Here is a 20,455-nt window from a genome sequence, read left to right as displayed (position 1 = left end):
TTTATACATAATTATAAAAAAGTTACTTCACTGAGCTATTTTTAACTCAGAAAAATGTGAAACATGATGAAATGAAATGCTAAAAAATTAAGAATAATTATTAGTAATTTTAGTATTTAAATGTGAACATTATTGAAGGTTGAAGAGTTACAAAAGAAAGTAAATGAAATTAAATGAAACAAGCGCATAGCAACTTCTTAAAAAATTCAAATATTTTGCTTTGCATTATCTTCTCTCCATCAATTACTTTATCTATGTCTGTCATTAGCCTCCAATTCACTGATATCCCCTTCTTCATTAGAATACTGTGTCAGCTCTTCCTTTATCTTAAATTGTGAAAAATTGTCACCAGTTACCAAGGGGTGGAATTCTTTAGTCTCTTTCTGTTATTTAAAAGGGATGATTCAGGTGCAGTAATACATGGCAGTGTAGTTTCTGCCACCGTAGCTGGAATGCAAAGGGACACAACCTTTCTACCGTGAGGAAGGTGTCAACTAGGGCTGTGCGAGGCTTCGGACTGAGCTTTGGATCCGGACAAGCTTTGGATGCTTCGGCGTCCAAAGTGGCATGTCCAGATCAAAGCACTGGCCTCATTAGGCTTTCTGAAGTGGTTTGGAACTTCCAAAATGCTTCGGAAAAGCTTTGGAGCCACTTTGGAGATCCAGCCATAGGGTATAATGGGGAATCCATGAAATATCTATAACTTTGTTGTTTTTTGTCTGATTTGGATGAAATTGGCAGGGATGATAGCCTCTGCAGAGAGCATGAAGACTGCCAAATTTCAAGAAGATTGGTGTAGGGGTTAAGGGGAATCTGCACCCCAAATTCTTGAAAGCAAAACTTGTGTCACTTCTATGTGTTACAACACTGTGGGCTGAAAGCTGCAGGGGTGATAGCCCCTGCTGCAGCCATGATGCCTGCCAGCTGTTGAGGAGATAGGTTGTGGTAGCCAGAACCAGAGGGGTTACTATCATGAGCAATAAATATATGCTCTTGGAGGCATTCGGCAATTGTATAAGCAGTTAAGATTAGCTAATGCAAAGCTTGTAAGTTTGCAACCTGCAAGTGGAATTTGTCTGTCATAATTTAACCAGAATGTTGAATCTAACTGTTTACACTGATCATGGGACCACTGAGCCCCCAAAATAAGCAGAGCTACAAGATTAGCTGATCTAACAGGTTTTTTAAAGGTCAAGCCATAACAAGATCTGACCACCTAATATAATTAGCACATTCCAAGGAATCCAGGAATAAGAAACTAAGGGCAGAGTAATGCTAATTTCAAACTTCAAAGTAAATATGGTGTAATTTGCTTATTGGGTGACCCCGAGTTTGGGTGGTAACCTTTCATAATAATTTCTAACACCTTTTGATCCCATAGGGTAACAGCTGTAGGGCAAGATTGTGAGTGGCTCTAAAGCCAACAGATTAGCATAAGATAAGGTATAAAGAAGCACGTATGTCAGGTGACCAGCATGAAGGATGGGACAGAAGGACCATCGCTGTACCAAGCCTGGACCCCAGACTCCTAGTGTGAGTGAAGACCAGATCCTGACCAAGGGACCTTCCCGGTGACCCCTCGGACAGCATTGATCGGGGACGCCTGACTTCGCTGGAACAACTTGGCGCGCACCTGGCATAGAGGGACTGCCGATAAGTTGCCAACCCCATGTGGGCACTCTTTGTTATTCTGTCTATCTGTTGTTATCATTTACTATTAGCTCTTTATTACTGTACTATCTGTTTGTCGCATTAACCTTTCTGTTAATTGTTGTATGCTAAGCTATAAGTAAATTTGCCTTTACTTCACTCCTGACTCGCCTCCTCAATCCCAACCCAGCAGCCTAATGGCTGATACACTCACAGCGCCTACCTGGCCTGTGACAATAGGTGCAGGGGGGTTCTGGGGCCCTGTACCTCTAGCTGCTGACAGGCAAAACTCGTGACATGGGTGCTTGTGCAACTGTGTCTGTCTTGGGACAGGGGAAGGAATTACTGCAGGCCTGGCTGCTACGCTACTGTGTTACTAGTTACCAATCAATCATGGTTCACTCAGGGACCAGCTCAATACACAGTTGCTAGCTAATGTAACCAGTTAATTAGCAACAATTAACACCTACAAAACCACACACTAAGGAGAGAAAAGAATCAATACAGACAATCAACTACAAGACAGAGACAGTCAGTTGCACAAGCACCCACCCATGTCATGAGTTTTGCCTGTCAGCAGCTAGAGGTGCAGGGCCCCAGAACCTAGAAGCCCTGCACCTATCTCCTTGACAGCTGGCAGGCTTTATGTCCTCAGCAGGGGCTAGCATCCCTGCTTTCACCCAACTGTGTCTTAACACACACACTGGCACCCATGTCACGAGTTTTGCTTGTCAGCAGCTTGAGGTGCAGTTCCCCCCAAGCCCCTGCACTTATCTCCTTGAAACTTGGCAGGCTCTGTGGCCTCAACAGGGGCCACTACCCCTCCAGTTTTCAGCCTGCTGCACCTTAACACACACATGGTCATCTATGTCATGAGTTTTGCCTGTCAGCAGTTTGAGGTGCAATTCCCCCCAAACCCCTGCATCTATCTCCTTGAAACTTGGCAGGCTTTGTGGCCTCAGCAGGGGCCACCATCCTTGCAGTTTCACCCCCCTGTGGTGTAATACACACACGTGACATGAGTTTTACTTTCAAGAATTTGCAGTACTGTTCCCCCCAAACCCCTGCACCAAACTTCTTGAAGCTCGGCAGGCTTCACGCTCTCTTCAGAGGCTACCACCCCTGCAATTTTCATCCAAACCAGACAAAAACCAACAAAGTTATAGATATTTAATTGATTCCCCATTATACCCTATGACCAGATCTCTGAGGCGGCTTTGGAGCTGTTTAGGCCAGATCAAAACAGGAACCCGGTCCGGAGCTCTGGATCAGATCCTTGGCATCCAAAGTGGCTGGATCCAAAGCCGGATTGAATAGCTGCCTACTCGCACAGGCCTAGTGTCAACTCTTTTGATTCAACTGATGAGATCACACTCTATTTTCTTTTATGACTGAATAGGCTACTGCTTGCTTTATGATTTGTTGCCATTGACTGAATGGATTGATTGCTTTCTGATTCTTTAAAATTTGTAACAGCCAATATCTGATCCCAAGCTGAATCACAGTTATCATCAGAAAGAGCTTGCCCTTGGAAGAGTGGGTCAAGAAGGAAAGTGACATTATGTACAGGAGCAATCACTTCGTTTTTTTTTTGTGGTGGTGCTGTGGCTATCATTTTTTTCTTTTTGAGTTTTGTTTAGTATTCTCACAAATAAATTTCTTAATGTTCAGGAATTAATTCTTGACATCAGAAAATGGAGGACTGTCATCTTTCATATTCTGAATTGCCTGAGGTATGGGTTCAACCATGAAATGCATTTTGTGCATATCATGTAAAAGACGGTACTATGAAGAATGTCATTGTGGTTTAGTTGGGGGCATATTTGGCTATCTCTTTAACAGCACCTGACTGAAATGTAGTCTTGCATATTTGAAGAGGTTGAGAAATTTAATAGAAGATACCCTTTGAGTACAATGAGGTTTATTCAGCGTGTCTGGAAATGATTGCAGCATTAAATTACACTGAAGCTTGGTTGCTGCCACTTTGTTTTTTTTTTTAACTTGACATTGGTTTTCACTTTTGACACATGATAAAAAACTTGTCACATCGTCAATATCACTAGTAAAGAGCTGCATCATATGGACAGCACTTCCATAACACAGCTGGACACCTATTACAGAATTCAACAAATGTTCTCAATTTATCTACTTGTCACATTGTCAGAAAATCAGGACTTCCCCTTAGTTTTGAGTTCTTCCTGTGTGTTTCTAGGAAATAACTTCCATGCAAATGATCTGTGTTTTCCCTGACTTTTTGTAATTCATTAATATCCATCATTCTTGCTGGAATGCAAATCTCTAGATTATGAAGCTCCTCTTTTATTACAGTTAATTCAGTTCTGTTTCAGGGGGTGCCTCGCCATAGCAGCATGGCCAGAGCAGGGTTCCCCGGAGGAGGGCAGAAGGGTGGGGAGCCCTGAGCCCACAGCAAGCAGACCACATCTGCCCCCACCCCATGCACAAATCTAGAGGGAACATGCCCCACCCCATTCCCCTCCTTGGGAGTGCATGCAGTGGCAAGGAGCTGCCCCACCTTGTCCCCTGGATGAACCACCCATGCCTCTGTCCTGCTCCCTGCCCTGGCTGGACAGTGCCCCCAGGCCCAGCCTCTGCCCCACTCCCTCCCTCACTGTGGGGGCCTCAATCTGCCACCTCCTAGACTTACCTGCAGGCAGCTGGGGGAGCTGCTCTCCACTGCTTCCTGGGGCTGTATTCCTGGCCACTTGCATCCTGCTCCTCTCAGCCCCTTCCAGGCTGGAGCTCTGCCAGCTTGCAAGGGGAAACCCGCTGTTTCCCACATTTTTCTGCAGTGAATGGAAAACCCGGATCCCTGCATGATACTGGGAATCTGGGACAAATGCTGTCCGAGAGTCATGCAGACTGGGACCAAGACTTGATGTTTCCATTTTGGGGCTGTCCCACCCAATTAGGGACAAGTAGCTCACCCTACTGTCTTCCTATAGGGGCCCAGGGCCCTCAAGCCCCCATGTACTTGGCACCTATGCTCTTGCTGCACTTGTGCATGAAGTTCTTGACAATATTATTTGTACTGTCTCTACCTTCAGTTCCTTCCTTCGGTTCCACAGATATCTTGGGCCAGGTTCTTCACTGTACAGTCAGTCTACCTGGTATTTGCTTCTATGTTCTTTCTGGTCACTCCAGTTCACTGCTTATTGGGTGAGGCAAGTTCCTGTCATTAGTCTGTTCTCAGAGTGTTGCTTCTTACCTTACCAGTGTCAGATTCCCTACTGTGGTTGATTAGGATGGAAAACTCCACTGACATTATCTCCTCTGATCTTCTTACTTCTCCTAATTATCATTTTTTCCCTACTTTTCTTGAGCCTTCTTTCACTGTTAGCTCATCTGGCCCCAGTTTCCAGTGTATCTGATGGTATGTACATTGTGCTTCATCTGACCTGACCTCCTTGCTCGCGTTACGCTGTGGTCCAAGACCCTCCAACTTCTCCTTCAAAAGGAAAATACAGCTACACTTTATAAAAAAAAACCCCAAACAAACGAACCACAGCCCTCCAAAATTGTAACATCACACATCATCTGCACCTGGACCTTCAGGAGTCTATAACCTTAAGCTTATGTTGTTTATTGTAGGTAAGGTCCATTTCTGAGCTTGTTAGTGCTAGGAAACTCTGCTACCTTCTCCTCTGTAGGTGCAAATTCACCCTGTTGGTTTGGCTATCTGCCTGTTCTTTGGTTACAGGGCTTTCTCAGGAGGAGAGCTACCAGCTATCTAGTAAGCTCTGTCACATCCTGATCAGTAATAAATCACACCTTGTCCTCTTCTATTTGGGGGGCATCAAAGGCAACAAAACAAAGAATATGGCCAATCAGCCAATCAATCTTATTTTCAACTATCACTCAGCATACAGTATCTGAAGTTATTTTTGTACTAGCACAGATGGCACTTCTGCTGCTGTTCTCAATTGACTAACGGCTTTCCATTGCAAAAGTGACCTTGGGAAAAGAGATTGCAAAGCAAAACAAATTCACATGGAAGTGGGGAAACTCAAATCCCACCCACATTTTGCCTGTGATTAAAGGAAACTCAACCTAGACCTGCCTAGAGACAGGATTTCTCCTGAGTGCCTCTAGCAGAAGGTGTAGTGTGCAGATGGCCTAGACACAAAGTCATAGAGCTTGAGTTTTGGTGTCACCAACCTCTTTACTGAGCACTGCTTGATTGGATTCAGAGTTTCACATATATGTAATTTTGTTTGCTTCAAGCTTGTATGCATGCAACAGAATCTACTTTTCTCCTGGCTCTATGTACTCCCCTAACACCAGCTTTCATCTCTATGTCCACATTATCTGGCAATGGATGGAGTGAAAACTTTTGCCTTTGCACCTCCATGTCCTGGACTAGCCTTGTTGGATTTCCATGCTCATGAAACTGGTGTCTTGGCTTAAAGTCTGTCTATTTGGGCTTTCCTGTACAGTTTCATGCATCTCTTCCTTTGTTACTGTTAATCTCTGCAGCCATATCATTTAACTTGGTAAACAAAGCATCTTGGGATACTGCATATACTTAACACAATGATGCATGCTTCACAGAATGTTGGACTGCACCCACGGCAGGTGGTTTTAGAACAATAACATTTTGCTGCTTTGCTAACAACGAGGAAATCAAATCTAAAAATATGACGCTTTTTCAGGCCAGAAGGAATTCCAAATGGATGCCTGAGTTCTGCTGTATTGTGACATACTGCAGGATATTCCTAGGAGTTCTCTTCTTAGGTATGCCTTATAAAGTGAGGCAAAAACTAAACATTATTGGCAGTTAAGTCAAATTTTGTTTATAAAAATTGCTGCCCAAACCCCCAAATGAAAATAAATATATAAAAGTACACAAAAATATAAATTCTAACACATTTTATATGATTTGAATAATGGAAAATTTTAATTGAATAAGTTCAAATCGTTTTTTAGACAATGGGTATTTCACTGTACTTTAATTTATTTCCCCTTTGGAAGATCTGCTATAATTTATGATTGCTTATGTATAGGATACAATAGTTTGCATAAAAAATGGAACTGGAGGCATTTTGACTATTCTAGGGTGCTAAAACCTCATTTACCATTTAAAATGTACATCTCTTTCAAATTCCTAAATTCTTTTTTACAGAACAGTAAGCTTAGGCTGTGAGCCTGGATTTATGCAGTTGTTCCTGGAATTGGTTTTGAAAGCACTATACAATAAAAACTTGATTACAGGACTGCAACTACTTGTCCTGAAGGAAATGAAATCACTCTCTGTTTTTGTAAAGGTGGTTAACCTAAAGGTAGAAACCACCTCTTGGAATATTTTGCAAATTCACATTTATGTTTGTTGATTCCATATTAAACAGAATAACCAAGCATGCTGAAGGTAAAGCCCTCATTTAATTAACCCTCTTGGTGTAGTACCATGTGATTAAATGTGACTGAGCTGCTCCTTGGGGTTTCTGCTACTGAAAATACTAACAATAATCATTTGTTTTGTTTTTATATTTAAACACATTATTGCATAGCTTGGTGCAGAGATAATTACCAATTTTATCTCCTGTGTTTTTCTAATGTTCATTAATAACAATAAAGGGTTGTAGGTTAAAAACTCATTTAATTGCCTTTATGTTAATGACATTATGAATAGCCTGAGCTACAAGATTCTAATTCTGTCCAGTATCCTGTTTCTCAGTAAAGCCCCAGGAGAGCTGCTCATTTTATCAGCATTACTGATTCAGAGTTTTTCCTTGCAGGTGGGTTTTTGTACATAATCAGAATTAATGCACAACACATTTTGCAAGGAACAGAGTAGAAGCACTCTGAATAAGTAATTAACTAGAGTGCCCAAGGAAAAATGCCTGAGCAAATTTTTTAGCATATTCATAAAACATTAAGAACAGTCACAAACACAGTGGAAACAATTTACTGATAATATGCTTTCATGCCATTTTCTAACTCTCCTTTATTTTCTTTAATGAATGGAGGAATAAAAAGAATTCCAGTTTCTCATTAAGGAGCACCTGCCCTTGGAATGTATTACATTCTTAGCCACATTGGACAAGGACTTATTGGAAGATAAATGGAAGCCAATACTTGACTTTCAAAGTAAACAGAAAATAGACTTATTTCTCCTCCATGCACAAATAGCCTCTCCTCCTGAGCACCCGCAAGCCCTGAATGGCAAACGAAGGAAAGGTTATTTGAATTACTTATGTGTGTGATGGTAATTAAAAATAAGAGATCATCCCAAAGATGCTGATGGAGTGCAACATAGAGTGCACTGTTGTACCATAACCCCAGAGTGCCACATGAATCTAGTTTTTCTATGACTTAGAAGAACAAAGCTCTCATGTTTAATGACAATAAACTACATGTTTTGTCACTTGGAATTTTGTCCATGGAGCAGTGATAGGGCTAATGGGTTCATTGAATCCATTGCCTAACCCGTACATTTTATGGGATACTGAGATTCTCTGCAAAGTTTGAGGAAGGATCCTCCCACAAGCTATGCTGTATGGCAGTTACTGAAGCCAAAAGACTGTTGTAGCCTCAGTGGTTGATCTGCAGGGGAAAGAACTGAGAGTTCTGGATTGGTGTGGATTTCCTGGCCAAATGCTTATGTCACTATTATGTGATTGTCATAGAGGAGATAACCCTGTCTCTTGCTGATGGTGTCTGCTCTATGTATTGTCTATGTCTTAAAAAATTATGCTGCCCATTCCAGAGTGGCAGAACTACATCAGTCTCATTGCATAGGCCTTGTGCAACCACAGAGATGGGGGGTCAAGTTTGGCTTCCAAATGAAACAGAGAAAAAGACAAAGCTATGCTTTAAAGTAAGACCCCAATCCAAACCAAAACAAAGAATTCACATCTTAACAAATATTTATGCAATAGGAATGAACAAGTTGAGGACAATTTTTAGGAATCTTGATTAACAAGCAAGCAGCCGAGGACCAAAATTGCACCACTGAGCATTAAAAAAAACGAAAGAGTCCAGTCCAAAAGAGTAAAGAGATTGATTTAAAAATCTGGACTTTAAAAATGAGAAGTCTGAACTTAATAGTTAGTCATTTAATACATTGGCCCCTTGGTCTTAGGAATAAGGGAAGTGCTATTTTCAGGGGTTTTTTCTCACAACTGTGATGGTAAAGATAGCTTTCATTTTTTTTAAGTGATGATTCATATGTAATCACATGGCTCCAGGAGCTGGGGCTTCATGAAGATCATCACATATCACAAGATTCAGAATTAAATGGCAAGAGTTGGCATCACTGAATAATGGAAGGTAATTTTGGGGTCAAAGAAAGAAGGCCAGATTCATTCTGGTTTGATTTCATTTATGTAAATAGAATTACAACAACGTGCACTCGGCACAAAATACTCTTGAATAATGTATTAAGACAAATACCTTCTTTAACATCAGTCACAAAACCCTTGGTACACGTCTTTTTCTCTGACCCTGATGTGTCATGGAAACCGCATGAAATGGTTCTTCTTAATGATGAGGAAGGGGTACCAGGAATAGCTATTACAGATCTGGAGCCCTACTGGTCATCTGGCTACCATTAATTACAGTGATGTTCTTGCTAATAATTAGCTATTTAATTATCTTACCAAATATATCCACATTTCTTTTATGTCTTTTTCTCATCAAACTTATTTTTCTAAATTTGACCACCTAACAATTCTGAGTGTGCCTCAAACTGACTTCCCTAAGAGCGCATAGTAGCACCAGTAAATGAGGATTTGGCAAAAGCTTTAAGATATTTAGTGTGTGTTTACACAAGATGCTTTACTGTGTATTAGACTAATCTAATGTGCAGTAAAGCATCACTGCCTACATGTGCATGGCATGTACTGTGCATTAAATTAGTTTTAATGCACCATTTCTAGTACCAACACATACAGATACTAGATAAACAACGCATTAACTAATGTGCAGTAGCACATATGTAGATAGCGACATTGGATGCAAACTGTGCCCAGTCAGCCACACCATCAGGGGCTAGTTTCCTGCTTGGGGCAGAGACATGTGGCTGTCAGTTTTTCCAGCCATATGGCAGGGACAGCTCGTTAGCTGTCCCAACCTGGCCTCTGGATCCCTGGCCTGACCCCCAGCACCAGTGTTAGCTGCTGCCTGCCCCTGAGCACCATGCCTCACCAGTGTGGGCATGTGCTGGCAACAGCAGCCCTGTGGACCCCAGCTCTGCCCCCTGGGACCTGTGCCAGCAGCTGCCTGGCCTGTGGGCTCCGTGCCCCACTACTGTGGGCATGTGTTGGGCCTTGCAGCCCTGCAGACCCTGCAGTCCCATGCAGAGCCTGCCTCCTGGGCACCATGCCCCATCACAGTGACCCCAGCACCCACAGCCCCAGCTTGACCCCCCTGAGCCCCCAGCAGCAGCTGACATGGTGGCCTCCTGTGGCAGGGCACTGTTTGTGCTGGCCACTTTAAGGGCCTGGAGCTAGCAGCTGCCAGGTGCCTGATGAGGGCAGCCATTTTAAACCTAGGGCTGCCCGTATAAACAGGGCAGTTCTGCTGCTGGAGGCAGGTGATAACACTGCCTGGTTGGAGGGCTGCTGGTACCATCTGGAGGTAAGGGAGGAGCTGCAGGGGATGGTCAGGAGGCTCCTGGTTCAGGGCATGACCTAAAACTGCACCCTGCTGGGAGTGGGTGGCCTGGTGGGGCTCTCAGTGGTGTAGGAGCCCCCAGGAAATGCCAGGCCAGTTACCACCCCGGTGAAAGGCAGGTCAGGGTATCTTAACCCCTAGCCCCCACAACTGGGTGGGTTACCCCTTTGTTTGGAAGACCTGGAGGGTGGACCCCTGGAGAGAGAGAAAAGGCCATAGACTTGCACCTGTCTTGGACGAGGGGGTGGAAAACACATTGTCCAAGTTTGCTGATGACACCAAGATGTGGGGAGAGGTAGGCATGCTCGAAGGGAGAGAGAGGCTGCAATTAGACTTAGACAGACTACAGAGGTGGGTGGATGGTAATAGGATGGGGTTCAATGTAGACAAATGCAGGGTGCTGCACCTGGGGAGAAGGAATTCACAGCATACATACAAGCTGGGGAGCTTCCCCCTTGTGAGCATAGAGGCGGAAAGGGAACATGAGCTGCCAATGCCAGACCGCAGTCGGCAAAGCCAGCCACACCTTGTCATGCATCCAAAGATGCATCTCAAGCCGGTCCAGAGAGGTGATACTCCCCCTCTATGCAACATTGGTCCGGCCTCAACTGGAGTACTGCATCCAGTTCTGGGCACCACACTTTAAGAAGGATGTGGCCTGCCTTGAGAGGGTTCAGAGGAGGGCCACCTGCTTGGTTGGAGGGCAACAGGGCAGGCCCTATGAGGAGAGGCTGAGGGACCTGAACCTGTTCAGCCTCGGCAAGTGGAGGCTGAGGGGGAATTTGGTGGCTGCCTACAAACTTGTTAGGGGAGATCAGCAGCCAATAGGAAGAGCCCTATTCTCCCCAGCAGCACCTGGGGTGACGAGGAACAATGGCCAGAAGCTGCTAGAGAATAGGTTCAGGTAAGAGATTAGGAGGCACTATTTCACTGTCAGTGTAGCTAGGATCTGGAACCAACTTCCTAGGGAAGTGGTCCTCACTCCTACCTTGGGTAAATTCAAAAAGAGGTTGGATGAACACCTGTCTGGGGTCATGTGATCCCAGCATGTGCTCCAACCAGTGGTGGGGGGGTTAGACTTGATGATCTATTCAGGTCCCTTCTGACCCCTAACTACTATGAAACTGTGGACTTCCCCTGACTGGTCAGTGCTGGGGCCAGGACTGGAAGGGTCAAAGGGCCGGGGGCCCACCGTGAGGGATACCCAGAGCTGTGTGCCTGGGGCTCCAACTGGCCTGGAGGTGGGCCAGGGCTAGTAGCCAAAGGTCCCGGGGGGACTACACCTGAAGGGGAAGTGGTTCAGGGAGCTATGCGGCCTAATATGAAGGTGGATGAGACCACCTGAGGAAAGGAATCCAGGCGGGGTTCAATTAGGAAGATTCTGGGGCCCAGAGGGGGGCTGGTGATTATGATAACATCTGGATGCCATCTGCGAGGCTTGGGCTGCAGTGTAGGGGAGGAATGGAGCCACAGATAGTGCCCCCTGGCATCGGGTCAAGAAATGGGCAGCCTCCCACTTAATTACAACATTAATTACCAACAAAGCATGGTGGGCGAGAAGGCGGGTGGTTAGCCCAGAAACAGGTGGGTGGGCCACAGTTAAATTGGCCCAGAGCAGGCCCCTTGTTACACCTCCCTAACACTGGACACAGCACCCTGGGGCCCCAACTGGATGGAGCAGGAGACTGTGGACCTCATTGCTATCTGGGGTGACATGAAGGTCCAGTGGCACTTTGGCTGGGCCACCAGGGCAAACATGCACATCTACATAGCCATATAGGACTGTATATGGGAACATGGCCACCAGTGCTCTGGCCACCAGTACCATGTGAAAATCAAGGCCCTGCAGGCCCAGGGGCCCAAGTGATGGACCACAATTGTTGGTCGAGGGCTGTCTGCAGGTCCATTCCCTTTATGTGGCAGCTGGACTGGATCCTGGGCTTGAGACCCTGGTGAGGTCTGCCACAGAGGACTTAGGCAAACTAAGTGCCTAACTAAATGTGCTAGGGTCCTGAGCTGCAGGGGGCCCTGGTCCTTTCCTCCATGGTGGCAGCATGAATGGCCCCATCCACCTCCCTTCCCTTCCCTTCCCCTTCACTGTGGTGGCTGTTTTCCTAGCGGGGAAGAAAAGGGGAGGGGTGTCACCAGCTCTGTGTCTCAGCTAGGTGGGAGCCCCTCACCCCCAGAACCTGGGAGCAGAGGGCCTGGTGGCATGGGAGCAAACTGCCTAGCCTGTAGGGAGGAGAAAGGGGGGAGTTGTTCTGGAGCTGCTGTGGCAGGTGCCAGCAGGAGTTAGCCCTGGCCTGACCTGGTTAGGGGGTGGGGAAGGCATGCTGCCTGCTGCAAGTGGCAAGCGGCCTGCCTGCCCCTGCTGTGAGAGCAGAGATGGAGGGCTCGGCTGGCAGCTGCCTGTGTAAGTGCCCCCCAGCCAACTTACTATGGTTCCTGGGTACATGTTCATGCATGACCCCTGAACTAAGGCCAGGCAGCACACAGCTCCTAGGTACAGTGTATGTTACCTCTGAAATGTTGCAAACTCTCACAAAGAGCCTATCTGTCCTGGCTCTACAGGTCCAGCAGCTGCCCCCAGGGGAGAACCACCAGCCACTGGCAGAGATGCAGCTGCAAGGACGCTGCCACCATCAGCTGGTGCCCTCCACATGCATCGCATCTGCCAGTGCCCTACCTAGGACTGGACCCTGCTGTTGGACCAGGTGGTCACTGTGGTGGAGGAACGAGCCATGGACTCTTGGGCCTGGGGAACCCAGGACCTGGCCAGGGAGCAGGAGAGGGACCAGGTATATCTTGCCCTCCTGGAGAGGCTGACTGAGGCCCAGGAGTGGCAAGGTGCCATGGTGGCCTGGTGGGTAGAGGCTGGGTCCCTGACACCATCCTGGCCACTTCTGTGCCACCCTACACCTAACAGCAGATGCAGGAACATGAACATAAATTGTGGTGTTCTAAGCAATAAAAACATTGTCCTTTCTCCTATAGTGCTATAAAGAATGCTAAACCAGCATATCTAACTTGAAAGAGATCAGAATAAAACCCTTCAAATGTAACCCTTCCTCATTTAAATATTTTGTTTATAGAATGGGATTAGGAAATTATTCTATTTTTATCTATAATTCTAAGTAATGGCTATGAGACTGTCAGTTCTTACAGTGTAGTTCACTTTCATAGGAGCATGGCAAAGGACATAAAAACTAGGTATGACAAAAAAAACCCAACATGACCACCCAACCACTCTGATGCCACAAGGTGGCACTCTATAGTAGAACTGGGTAAAAAATGTTTTTCTTGTCTCATGAGTTTGAGATTTCAGTTTTTCTCCCCATCCTAAAGTGTAACAAAAAGTAGAAATTAAAATTTTTCATTAAAAATAATTGAAATTGGTCAAGTGAAATATTTTGTTTTGAGAATGTTAAAATGTCATTCTGATTTTGACTTTTGTTTTCAATGTTTTTAACTACAAATTTAACTTAAATTTCAAAATGAAAAGTTATTTATATCCCCACACTACCACTCTTTCTTTTAGAAGGCATAGAAATGGAATATTTTGATAACTTTGAAAGTCCCCCCCCAAGTTTTTGAAACGGAAAAAATAATACAACAGATGATTCCCTGAAAACAATCTCAGTTTCAATGTCAGCATTTTTTCCTATTTAAAGAGTTTTTTATTTGAAAATTCTTAACCAATTCTTCTCCTTGGTAAACTACTTGATCATATATTTTTGTGCATATAGTTCATAGTGAATTTGGTGTGCTATTAATTATATTTATTTGAAAAGATGCATGTTTATGTTATACAGAAAGAAGCAACAAATTCCTGAATTCAAAGTTCAGTCTTTACTTGCTAGCCAGTATCTTGCTATGCAATGTAGTAAACTGGATATATAGAGTTGTCCTTAGGCATTTTAGATGTAGGGATAACTTCTACAAGACTTCTACTTGTAGCATGTCCACTGGAAATAAAGGTGAGGGGCTGTTTTTCCATGATGCTTAACAGAAATGAATCACAATTCTCTTAGGTGCTACCTTCTGTCTTGATAACTCAATATTTTGGGGTTTTTTTCTTTTTTGTCAAATTTGCTATATAGATTTATTTATTTTTTGTCTAAACTACTGTATAGTAAATAAACTAATGAGCTGAATTGCTAAAGATGTCTTTGCTGCCACCTGATGAAAGGTAAGCATTTGCCTTTAAATAATGATTTGTATTTACACACTAGTCTGATGCGTTAATTCAGTATTTCCCTTAAAGCTGGGCTGATTCCTAGCATTTTACAGTGGTAAATACGTATACCTGCTACTTCTACAGTAACAAGCTACTATATTTGCAATAGATTGTAAAGACTAAAAACAACTAATGTATATTTTTCAACTTCCTGATGCTTTAACCTTTCTAGAGAAAAGACTCGGGGGACATAATTGAAGGAAAGTGTTTTTCTTTAGCAGATGGATTGCTTTGCTCAGATAATATTTTAGTTATGCCAATAAAATGAAGGGTACACAGAAAACCATGAAACTGCCAGGAGTTGTTAGTGTATGACTATTACCAAGGCAGAAATGAGGCCAAAGTGATGATAAATGTGCACATCTCACACACTCTATCAGCTGAAGAATGACCTGGATACTCTTTACATCTGAGCACCAAGTGGGCCAACATTTTTCACAGCAGCACTTAATAGTGGACATTAACTTAGCCCTCTCCAAAAGGGCTGACCTGAAGGCTACCCTCTGCGGTTCTCCAAACTGTAATCACTTGTTCAGCCTGTAATTTTATCAAATAGCATGCACCTTTTCCAGCCACTTATTGGCCAATTAAGTCAAGTTCTCACTGAGGGGGTCCAGCTGGCTTCAAGTTATCTTAGATGAATTGATTGAAGACATTGTGCAATCTATGAACCCAGTTTAATGATCTAGGTGATAATACTTGTAATTCTTCTCAGTCAAGGGAATTTGCTGCAGCTGTTGTCTGCAAATCCATGTTCTGATACAGTGAAGTACCAGAAGAGCATTAATCCGCCCTCAGAGTTTTATAGCGATGACTGCATTGTGAAATGGGAAATTTAAAATTCACACAGCATTGCCAAGTGAAGACAATTTTTTGTTGATGTGCTTTTTTATTTTATTCCATTGTAAATGTTAAAAAGGTTATGTTGAAGAATACATTACTGATGATAATACTTAAAAATGGTAACTGTGTAGCTGTGTAAAATAGCCTACTAAAAATACTGTGTACAGGGTGTGAGATGCAAAATAAAATTTACCTCAAAGTATGGACATAATGTTTTTGAAATGCTGAGATGGGTTTGGATTAAAAACAAAGTCACTGGGCCAGATTCTACTTTAGCTACACAGGAGAAAACCTTAGTATCGTTGCTGAAGTCTGTGGTATTACTCCACATTTATGCAGCTATAAGTGAGAGTAGAATTGGGCCCATTATTTCTGCATGAAATTTTACATGAAGGCCCTAAATAAAAACAAGGGAGCAGATTCTGCTTTTAGCAACATTGGTATAAATCTGGAGTAAATTCATATTTACATGTGTTTTAAATGAAAGCAGAATCTGTTCCTAAGAGTTTGAGCACTTATTCCTACCTGAATTTGCTGCTATTGAAGTGATAATTAAGTGTCATGCTTTGACATGGGCCTTAAATGTCTCTCTAAGACCTACGCAATTCTACATGATGACATATATAAAAAAAAGAAATACACATCTTTGCTTGCTTCAGTAGTGTATATGTTTCCTAAACCACTGGAATGTTAATCCCCTCTCTATGAAAAAAATAATGTAACTAACACTAGGGAATATTTTTCATGTTGAAAATTCAAAATACTTAGTAATGAAATATCCTACAGTGCATCTGTGAAGTTTCTGTTTATAAAATGGAATGACTGGTTTTTGATTTCCTTATAAAAGTGGCAGCTGCAATATTAATTTATGCTGTGCTGCAAAGACATCAATTCCATTTCTCAGTAGCACGGACTTCCTTTTTCTGAGTGGTGTGATTGAACCTAGCTTTGGGGATGTATGGCTTGCTGAGAGATTCTGCTGCGTTTGATGAGATTTAAATTTTTTACTGTAGGATACAGGAAAAACATTTGATTTTTATGGGGTGTACTTTCAAAGTGTTACATGGGGTTTCAAGCTGCATTCAGCTCCACCCTTTGCCCAGGAGTGCTGAACTGAGTCTAAAGTCATGCAGTTCACATGGAATTTGCTGGAAGGATGTGGCTACAACATGGTGCTGCTTTGAAAAAAAAGGAATGATGTTGGGCCTGAGTCTGTAACCCTTACTTACAGTAGCATCACTGAGGAGGGGTAGCAGCCCTGGGTATAGCCTTTGTGAGAGGAGGGGCGCAAAAATAGCTGTGACCACAGTGACCACTAATTGTGCTGCTGTGATGGGCACCACAGCAGTCAGTGTTGCCCTGGATGTCACATGGCTGCCCTAGGCATGGAGCTGCCTGGCTATAACTCTGCTTACTTACACTAAGCTGTCTCCTGAGCGGCAGCATGCCCTTGTGGCTAGAATATTGAACTGGTCTCAAGAGGCCATTGCTTGTCCTGGTCAGGTGACAGACCCTTCTGGGTTCTGTTCCTGGTGAGGTAATCTTGGGCAAGTCCCTTTACCTGCCTGTGCTTCCATTTTTCATCCGAAGATACTGGTGCTGCCTCCGTTGCCAAACCCTCTGTGTGATCTCCTGATGAACATCACTATACAGGAGGCAGGTATGATTTCATTGCTATACTGGAATACCCCAGATACTATTATGGGCTGACTACTTTTCTACAGACATAGCATTTGATGAACCTGCCCTCCTTAAACATGTTGGGGAACAGACTGGGCCCCAGGTTGGGCCTGGAAAATGTGCAAATCTTGGCTTAGTTGGATCAAGATGAGGGAATAAATCAAATAATGGATGGCCCTGCCTGCAGAAAACTCCATCTGCAGCCCTCTCCCATGGAAGGTGAGGGGCTGGGGGGGGGGGGGGGGGAGCAGCAAGGGGGGGAGGGGAGAGGGGGATTCCAGCTTGAGCCTGTCTGCGGATTGATTTTGTGGCAGTACCACGTACGAAGTCTTTCAGGCATGTATACATGTCAGTGCTTGTATACTGTGGTGATAGGTGCTACAGCAAACTATGAAGTAGGCAGATATATTTATCCTTAAATCCCTTATAAAGTTCTAAATGATGTGGAACCTAATAGGATGAAAAGTGTGTGGGGGCAGGAGTGGGGGGAGGCAGCCTCAGAGCTACATAGTTATTTATGAAATTAGAGAGAGGTGAGGAAAATTCAGTGAGATGAGATGTCTTTGATGCCAACCATATCAAATAGCCCTGAAATTCACTGGACGAAGGGCATGCTCCTCCCTGATGTGGTTGATCTGTGCATAGCCAAAGCTTTATGTTGTACTCGCCATGCTTCATTGGATGCACATTTTACTCTCACTTCTGTCATTGTTTGGAATAAATAACATGGCCAGGGATCTCTCCCTACAGGGGGCTTAGATTAGTGCACGTATTACTAAGTGAGCCTGGTGCGGCCACAGAGAACATCTTGTTCCCCATATTTAGCCATGGGCAATGTCAAATAGTATATTTTACACAAGCGCATTCCCCCAATCTGTAGCAAGTCCTTGTTTTAAAGAATGAGCTTCACTAAGGTCTTTTAAAAGAATGAAACCATAAGCCATTAAATATATTCATTCATCACCTTCACAGTGTGGTGCCTGATCCTTGGAAATCAAAGTGCACTTCACCACTGAGTTTGTTAGAAGCAGGCTGAGGCTATGTAAAAAAGCAATGGTGAGCTTCTGACGTTTTATGGTGGACGCACTGAAAGGAGGGGCTAGTTCATTCCTTTTCCAAGGACTCGCTGTCATTTAGGGAAGGAAAGTTTAATATGTGGCACAGCACACATACCAGCACTTTTTGGAATTTGCCAAAAGGCAGCACAGTCATAACATTTGGATACTAAGTTTATAACTCTGACAGTAAGACAGTAACTGCTGCTAATTAGACAGCATAGGCCTGCTTTGCCACTGCTTTGAACCCTGTATAATAGTTTACACCTGTACAAGGTGGATGCAAAAGGCTGCACTGACAATTTGGTAGCATTTTACACCCAGATCACACCCACATGAAGAACACTTCAAAGCAGGAGAGGATCTGGCCAAACACCCAATATTTGATTCCTTTTATGTTCCCCGTGCTCTTTCTCAGCGCTTCATTTTGTTTTCTGGAACACCCACAGGTATAATGCAAGGAAATCCATGGCTAGAAACTCGTCTGACACAGTATTTTACTAGTACTTGCTGTGATAACTCCTTTAATGTAATACATTTCAGCAGTGCTCAAACATTCTTTATCACCCTAGGGAATTAATGCTCAAAATATAACCCCCTGCCGGCTCTATCAAGATCTGGAGACATGTTTTTCCTTCTGTGCTTGTGGATTTCCGTTTGACCAGGAGTGATAGTGAGGCTCAAATATTTGATGCATTTTCCTAGGGTCTCTTAACCATGTTTTTTTTTGAGGCCTCCTCCAATTATTGTCAGGGTTTCTCCTTTGTGCATGCTAGCTCATGAAACCACCAGTTTAAACTTGCAATGCTAAATGGCCACTTTTTCTTTTCCCCTTTCCAGTTATTAGTAGTGCAATAGGATTCCTTACTTGGTTCTCTATTAAAATAGAGTGTTTCTGATAAATCTGTTACACATGCATCTTCTATTGCTCAGTGAGAAAGTGGTAAGTAAGTGTGGATGAGTTTCATACCAGTGCAATGGACCAGGCAGTTACTGCATCTGGCACTTCAGTTCTCCAGCACTTCATAACCCACAGGTACCCCGTGAACTCAAGACAGACATTTAAAAATTGCTGGTTGTTAAAGTGACAGAGATTTAAAAGAGGAGGAAAGAAACAGACTCTCATACATATATTTATAAACCTGATAAAAAATGTGAACCTTTAGCAAGTTATCTGGCAAATTTAGAAGCCATTTAATATTTCTGGGTTACGTTAAAAATAAATGAGTTCCCTTTATTTTGTATTATCTGAAAAACAAAGGGTTAGTGGTTAGTAACTTGGATAGGGCATTTCTATATTTATGATTGTTAGGCATCATATAGAATTCTATACATTGGCATCATCATTTTTATATTTGATTACTAAGGCCCAAGGCTGAAGACTTACTCATGTGCTAATATAATCCCTTCATGGTGCATACAGTGAAGCATGTGTATATGTATCTATAGGACTGGGACCTTAATTCCTTTGGTGGGGGGAGGGTGTGTGCAAGTAATATATGAATGGTTGGCTATTGATTTCAGTTTTTGACTTTTCAGTCTTGCCATTCTTTACTAAGAAATAATATTTAAAGAACAAAGAAAACATTTTCTAAACAAGTGCAATATTGCACTTAACCCTCAGCAATTTGATCTCTAGGAAATGTAAATCAGTCATTCAAATGAGTGATTTTCAATTAGTCATATTTCCTTAAACATGCAAATCCCTCAGTTATGTTTAGGAACACAGTTTTGCTCTAACTCTGTTGAGAATTCATATGCAACCTTTAATAGATGGCCGTGCCTTCAGGCTTGTCCACTTATGTTTGCTCTCCTGCTTGGGCACAAGATAGATTATGCATATTATTATTCATAAGTGCCACCTATTGAACACATAACCGCAGGCACATTTGCAAATAGCAAGCTTGGCAATACAGTCCTTGCACACCCAAAATATCCATTGTCTTCAGCTGACCCTTCCAATCCTATGCCTGCAACCCCTTGCTTGCTGCTTTCTATACCCCCTGTCATGAAGGACTTGTAGAGTGGCCTGTGGATTTCAGGGGGAAGAAAAATTAAAGTAGCCTTCTTGAGAAATAAGAGGAATACACACACACACGCGTGCACACATGCACACAATGTGCATATGTATATTCTTATTTCTCATTTGTTTACACAGTACACTATTTTATTGCACTATATTTTGTAGCAGTACTCCATTTTGCTTATACAATGTCTTGGTATGAAGAACACCTTACTATTCTTAGATCTAATAACACACATTCTTTTCAATTTACTGGTACATACATTTCAAAGAAATATTAGGAATCAGAAAGTATGAATAATATTTAAATACATATTTTGAATGCTGATGGCAAAA

At 43.2% G+C, this 20,455-nt stretch overlaps 1 long non-coding RNA gene across 1 annotated transcript in view; it reads left to right on the top strand.

Moving 5' to 3' along the window:
- The window catches only part of LOC132250762 (uncharacterized), a 64,081-nt gene extending 62,281 nt beyond the window's left edge, over positions 1-1,800 (top strand). The window contains exon 7 of the long non-coding RNA XR_009462372.1: positions 1,382-1,800. This is a non-coding gene — a long non-coding RNA (uncharacterized LOC132250762). The remainder of the gene's footprint in view (positions 1-1,381) is intronic.
- Positions 1,801-20,455: the final 18,655 nt, after the last annotated feature.

Source organism: Alligator mississippiensis, chromosome 5, assembly GCF_030867095.1.
Source record: "Alligator mississippiensis isolate rAllMis1 chromosome 5, rAllMis1, whole genome shotgun sequence".
NCBI classification, from domain to species: domain Eukaryota; kingdom Metazoa; phylum Chordata; order Crocodylia; family Alligatoridae; genus Alligator; species Alligator mississippiensis.
This window is presented reverse-complemented; position numbering and strand designations above follow the sequence as displayed.